Source organism: Mus pahari, chromosome 3, assembly GCF_900095145.1.
Source record: "Mus pahari chromosome 3, PAHARI_EIJ_v1.1, whole genome shotgun sequence".
NCBI classification, from domain to species: domain Eukaryota; kingdom Metazoa; phylum Chordata; class Mammalia; order Rodentia; family Muridae; genus Mus; species Mus pahari.
The window spans coordinates 50,905,066-50,912,213 of record NC_034592.1 but is presented as its reverse complement, the minus strand read 5'-3'; the positions used below and the strand labels follow the sequence as shown (position 1 = coordinate 50,912,213).

General features: G+C 38.4%; 1 pseudogene; it reads left to right on the top strand.

Moving 5' to 3' along the window:
• The first annotated feature begins 6,254 nt into the window (after nt 1-6,254).
• Nucleotides 6,255-6,410, top strand: LOC110317543 (annotated as a pseudogene).
• Nucleotides 6,411-7,148: the final 738 nt, after the last annotated feature.

Sequence of the window (7,148 nt, the reverse complement as noted above, 5' to 3'; positions counted from 1 at the left end):
CTCTCTCTTTTGGCCTCTGTGGATTCCTGTATGCCTGGAATACACATACCTACAATCAGGCACGTGCACGTACACACACACACACACACACACACACACGACTTAAAAATTGATATATATATATATATATATATATATATATATGTGTGTGTGTGTGTGTGTGTGTGTGTGTGTGTGTGTGTATCACAATGTTGTTTGTTCTATGTACCATGTAGTGGACACAATTCTCTTCTTTCTATCAAATATGAGTCCTACGAGATATAGATATTTCCAATGATGCACTGGTAATTAGAAAAGAAAGCCCAGCTTGGTAACAGAACAGTTGCTGTGGAGTAAATGTTCCCAATCTGCTTTCAGAATTCTTGAGATGTACCATGACCTCCTGAAGGCTAGAACAATCTAGATGCATCTATTCTTTGTGTATACTTCTCCCCATGCTGCACAGGCATCCCCTTTGTATCTAGAAAGTAGGATGTGCCTTTGATGTTTTCCCAGTTTCTAACGCCATGCCCAGCATATGGAAAAGCCAACAGTGCTTGTCAATAATACCAGGCTTGGAAGTTAGACTGGGACCACGTGGAAGTCATTTTGGAACAATTGCAGAGTGACCAGAGGCTACTCTTCATTTTCTTCTAGGCCATAAAAGGTACAGTTATAATAATAGTGGCTTCTAACTGTCTTCTTGGTTCTCATTAGTGGAAAATCTCGTCTGAGAACAGTTTTTAAGTGTCATTGATAAAGTGGGTTCAGAACCTGGATGTGAGGTCTATAATGCATTAAATGTATGGGATCTTACCCTGGCTAAAGTGTTTATGGAGGGTTGCTGAATGAGGTATCTCATTATACAGGAACACCGCAAATCGCAATTACTGACTGCATATTGTACAAAGGACATAAGTAAGTGATTAGGTATACATAATTTGAAGACTCAATTTACAGACATTAATGCCGGCAAAGAAAAAAAAGGAGGCTTCTGTTGAAGCGCAAGGGCTGGATTTGAATCAGTTATGATAATCTCCAGCAGGCTCATCCTTTATCTCCCTCAGCTGTGGGCTTCATTACCTTGGCTCTGCAAAGGTGAGAAGTTCTGCCTTAAAGTGTCTTAATAAAAGTGTTATTCCTTTGAGTTTAAAAATATACTCATTAGCACTCACCACATGCCGGAAACTGTCAGAAGCATTTAATAAGCATTAACTCATTTAATCTGTTGTATAACCCTTTGAGCCATGTACAGTTCTTATCAGAGTCAATTTACAGACAAGGAAACTTCAGCCTAATATGACTTTCCCAGGGGCCACAAAGTGCCAAGTCCTGAGGTCCCTTGAAACCCATAATTCCTGTTTTCTGCTCCACCAAAGATTCTGTAAAAGTGTTTTTATAGAATGTAAAGAGCTTTTAAAATGAACAGTATAATTATTACAAATTAATTTTTCAGTATCAGTGGTTGGTTCTCTTTATTTTTTTTCCAGCTAATAGGCTGTAGGGCCAAACATGAAAATAACCCTAGCTACTATGATTTAATATTTTGTGACAATATTGTTGTTATTACAAATAATAAAATGTTATGTGAAAAACAGAATTTATCTTTGCCCAGAAGTAAAGGGCAGAGGGTAAGCAAGGGTCAGCGCGGAGAAAGTCTAAGCTGATTCATAACCCTTTAATAATATTATGCTCTCAAGCTCTTGACCAAGCCTGGGTTGGGGAATTGTTTGGTATTTTCAAAAGCTTTCCACTTCCAAATTCCATTTGTATGTAAACAAAAATAAAACGGTCAGGCAGAAAATGTGGATGTGTTAACAGCTTGCCTCTGATTTCCCGGCCATCTTGTCTTGTGTTCAAAAGTCTTGGGAAATTAATGAAATAGGTTGGTTGCTATTTAAGATCCATAGGGCAGGGAGGCATAAGTGTAAGTGTAGGCTTAGAAGGCGTGGGGGTGGAGGAGCTCATGGGAGCCTGCTCTGACCAGGGAGCTGATGACAGTCCAGGGTTGCTGGAGGAGAGGAAGTAATTTTCCTCAGTAACATAGCAAGTGTAGCAAGTGGGAGAGTAAATTGCTCCCCAACCATGCCCATGCCAAGGGCCTCAGTTACACACAGGGGATCACAAACAAGAACAGAAACAAAATAAAGACCTGAAAGTGGGAAGGGAAACTGCAGGGCAGAAGGAACTCACATGATAGTGAGAGTGGGAGAATGGAGAGATGAGAGTGACCAGAATGTGTTAAACACATGCATGGGATTGTCAAAGAATAAAAATACAAAACAGTGTTATTAATGATTTAATATAATCTGACAGGAGGATTTTATACAATAGGTGAAATCAGACAAGCTATCAGGACTTACAAGAATGTCAAGGTAAACTTTAAGATGGCAAAAGCATTCTTTATTAACAAATGCAAAGTGAGACTTTTAAGAGTAATCAATACCATAATCACAGGACTCTGACTCCTAATGATCCACAAGACTTATTAAAATTCTGATTTAGGTACGGGGATGTGTATCTATAATCCCAGGACCTGAGAGGTTGAGGGTGGAAGGCTGAGAGTTCTAGGCCATCCTGGACTTCATAGTGAGTTCCCAGCCAACCTGATCTATAGAGTGAAACGCTTTCTCAAAACTAAGAAATTAGCTAACAAGAGTTGTAAACGTTTTAATCAAATGTAATATAATGCTATGATTAAAAAGTACGTTAGCATGCTGGTTATAATAAAGAAGGGCATTGAAAAAAAGAAACATCCAGCTATTAAGAGCATGGTACTTTATCAGTTGAAGTAGTACGGGAAACTGCTACCCTTTGTCAAGACAGTCTGGTGAGGCACAGCTAAGACTAGCAAGAATCATCTTCAACATTAATTATGACAGGAGAGAAGGGGGTAGTTCTCCTTGAAGTTTAAGAGGCATATGTTTAGAGGAAGTTAAAGGAACATCTGGAATATTGAATTGTGAGGAAGATAAGAAATGTATCGTTTCGGTAGTGAAAATTAAAAAAAAAAATAGAAAATAAGTTTTGATTGTAATGTAAGGATATGTTAGATTGCCACAGCAAATGAAAACAGAGAGAAGTCATTTAGCCAGGGCTAAAGACTCGGGAGTAAATGATTCAGTAGTTAAGAGCACTTTCTGCTCTCCCAGAGCATTTGGGTTTTGCTCTCAGTACTCTCACACCTGTCCAGCGGCTCACACAAACCTTTAGCTCCAATAGGGATCCTGACACCCCTGACTTCAACGGTCTCCTGACTGAAATATACAATATCCACCAATGCAAACTCATGTACCTAAAAATAAAAATTTTAAAAAAAAATGTAAATAAAAATACCTAAAAATAAAGATAAAAGTGAAGTTCTAAAACAAATCGAAAAAACAAATCACTCATCTTTGGAGTCCCTTCCACTTTACCAGTTGAACTGGATTTCAGTTTTGCCTTTTGCTGTGCAGTAAATCGTCTTTGTTGATTAGACACTAATGAGTGCTATGCTACATTCCACTAATTGGAGCTGGATCTTCATGGTTCCAAATCTGGGAATGTTAAGCTATCATTGTAAGAAGTTGTAATTGGTACTATGAGGAGGAAAGAATGTTCCTGAATTGGGAGACAGGAAGAACTGATGTTCAGAAGCTAAAATCAATAGCGTTTGAATGAGACGGTAGAACATTAAGGAGAAGAAAAGGAAGTAAAATGAATTTGAGTTAAGAATCCTTTTACTGTTCTGCATGCCAAACATATATTTGACAGTGATACACAATGTTCTTGAGCCTCTGCTCCTTGTTTCTTGAGATAAGCCAATTAGTAAGATGAAATGTACGTCTGTGCAAAATGCCCATCCTAATATGAAGCAAACTAAATACTCCATTAAAAAAGTCTGAATACAGACTAAGATAAAACTTGGGCACTATGAGTACATCATACTCAGAGACAGTGTCTTTGACATTGTCTAGATTAACGACCTCCTTTTTTAAGTAAGACAAATACAGACCAAAGAAATGAGTAGTTTCTGGATGTCAAGGCTCACTCAATGACAGGGATGGCACAAACCATCTGCAGAAGAAGCAGGTCTTTTAAAAGCCCACAGAGAGCCAAAGATGTGCTTCTGGCTTAGAAGTTATTATACAGAGACAGGAAATCCGATGTCTTCTTACAAGTTTTGTTATTACCTTGATTATGTAGAATGTTCCATGCCGCAGACAGGCTTTTCTGGGGTCCCTGATCTGAGGGGAACGGGTCTCTGGTTGCAGGTGAGCGAGGATTCTGTGAATGTGGGGTGACAAACAGACAAGGACACAAGAGAGTGTGGTATCTGAATGCGAATTGTCAAATTGAGCATCAGACTATTTATACAGAAGAAAATAGGGAAGTAAGTACACAAAACAGAGGAATGTAAACCTGGAAGGGGTGGCAGGAAACAATTGGGATAACACATTAACAACTGGGAACAAAAACAGCTCCACCTAAAGACAGTTCAAAGTCAGTAGCTGGGGGCAAGGGTTTCATGCCCTTGCCAAAGATCCTATAGTCCACCTTCCCCCTAGGCCATTGTAATACTTGTGTATGGGTATAACTCAGCTTTGGTTCTAAGTATCTACCCTGGTTCCTCTTTAGATCACAAACTTCCTTCTTCCTAGAGAGTGATAAATTCCTATGTAGGGCAGTGACTAGCTGCCTAGACCCAAGGGTCAGCTCAAGGACTGACTGCCCAGGATCTGATATGGCTATGTATTAAGGGAAAGCACATGGATCTGTTTTCCAACTAAAGCAAGGACATTGGAACATTCATTATACAAAATGCCACCATTCCAGGAGACTGAGTTTCCTTGAACTTTTTGCCTCAGGACAGNGCCCAGGTTTTNGGGGCCTGTTGGTGCTTGTCACTACTGGAAAGAATGTAGCAGTTCCGGGGAAGCACATGGAGGATGCCACCATTCCAGGAGACTGAGTTTCCTTGGACTTTTTGCCTCAGGACAGCGCCCAGGTTTTTGGGGCCTGTTCGTGCTTGTCACTACTGGAAAGAATGTAGCAGTTCCGGGACGGTTTACACCTGATCTCCTCTGATCACTGTAATGGCCCATTGAGGCAGCTATGGTACATATTTCCTCCCATTTTACAGATGACAGAAAGCTAAAAAGGGTGGAACAATTTCCTCAAGTACTTACATATGGAAAGTATGATAAGAACTTTCTTAGTCTAAATCTGATTGCCTCCGGTCATGATTTTAACCAATATTCTATTAGAGGAAAAAAAAGAAGACGGTCCTGGGGAAATGTTTTATCAGGATTATTCATGCAAGTAAGCGTGACAACTCAAAATAGCTGATGAAAACAGTTTCTTGCAGACAGGATGCTTGATTTCCATTTTATTACTGTGTAATGAAAACATCTCAGTAGCTCCCAGTACATTATTACCATCTGCCTCTTTCCCTACTCTATAAAGTGTGGATAATTATACTTCAGCAAGATGTTTAGAAACTTAATTAATATTATTGGTTAGATATCTTTAGATTAACAACCCAATTTTGTTCATAATAAACATATCTGGACCTGTCCACTGCCTCCTCTTGTTTCTTCTAAGAAGGGAAGAATATGTACATTAATATCTCTGCTTCCTACTGATGGTCATCACAGAATATCTGCTTTTGTACTGACTGTATATAAACATCTGGGTAAGGTAGTTGTGCTTCTAATACACAAATCCTGTCTTCAAAGAGCTTGTTATTTAGGGAGCTGGGAACTTTTATTGTGTATTAAATAACAATCGAACACATTCAGATAAGGGCAGCCATCAGTGAAATGCATGTTGTTAACATAAAACCAGCACAACATCTGCTTGGCTGAGGGAAGGCGTGTTTTTATTTTCAGAATTACCAATTAACTGTCATTTTGTTGGATAAGTACAACACCATATTATGAAAGAGAAAGATAACATTTAATTTAAGATTGTTTTACATTGCTGGCACCATTAAATATATTTGAACAGAAGTCATCAGATGGGAAGTAAGACATTAACCATGGAAAGGCATTTATTGTAAAGGAAGTGATACATTAACCAATCAGAGTTTATATGGCAGTATGGTGTGGGAAGTTGAGAATGGCATCTCTCTGGGTTTGGCATTCAGAAAAAGACATTAGCAGTAAGATAAGGAAATGCTGTACATAGCCAGGAGAAATTTTTAGTAGGTCTTGGGCGTATATTGTCTTAAATATTTGTTTTCACTCTTCTTTTCTTCGCTATCGTACGCACTATGCCTGATTCGGCTTCTCACCATGTCTTCTCACAAGACTTGTAGAATCAAGTGATTTCTGGCCAAGAAATAGAAGCAAAATCGTCCTGTTCCTCAGTGGATCCAGATGAAAACTGGTAACAAAATCAGGTAAAACTCTAAGAGAAGACACTGGAGGAGAACGAAGCTGGGTCTGTAAGGACTCACACAATGGCAAGACTGAGGGTTTATACTGAGTTGTCATCAATCAGTCCTACCAGACGGATTTCAACATTTTTAACCTGGTGACTTGCTCATATCTTAAATTAGGGTTTTTATCCAGTAATAAAATATAGAATCTTTCAAAAAATATTTGTTTTTCAAACTATTAAAAATAAATTCAATGTTGAGTAATTTTACTACAAATTAGTTAGTAAATTTTGCACCATAACTCTAATTTGGGATCTTACTTATGATGGCAAAACCTGAAAAATAATTTGTTCAATTAACCCAATTCTGCTATCTTTGAGACAAGATAACAACAACCTAGATTATGCATTTAATTCTGCAATCTTAAAGGTGGCATATAGGCCTTATACTAAGACCTTCATTTATTGCCATTGTCTTTTCACTAATTCAAAAAAAAGTAGCATAATTTGAAGATCATGATCTCTTGTGCATTGCTGCCAAATTACATCTCTTAGTTGGCAACCATTGTACTTATCTTCTCCAACACGAAAAATGCGCTATTAATTAGATCATTGAATCAATCTTCCTGTTTAGCAAGAAAATGATACTTCAAGAATACAAAGGAAACTAACTTGTCAGTGAACACACTCACAGTGGGACAACACCATTTCTCTGGGGAACGATGAACAGCCCCACCCTCGCTCTACTATTTTGGGATCCTTTATGAAACAAGACTGCCTTTATTCATAGAGGGTTAGAATGTACTTAT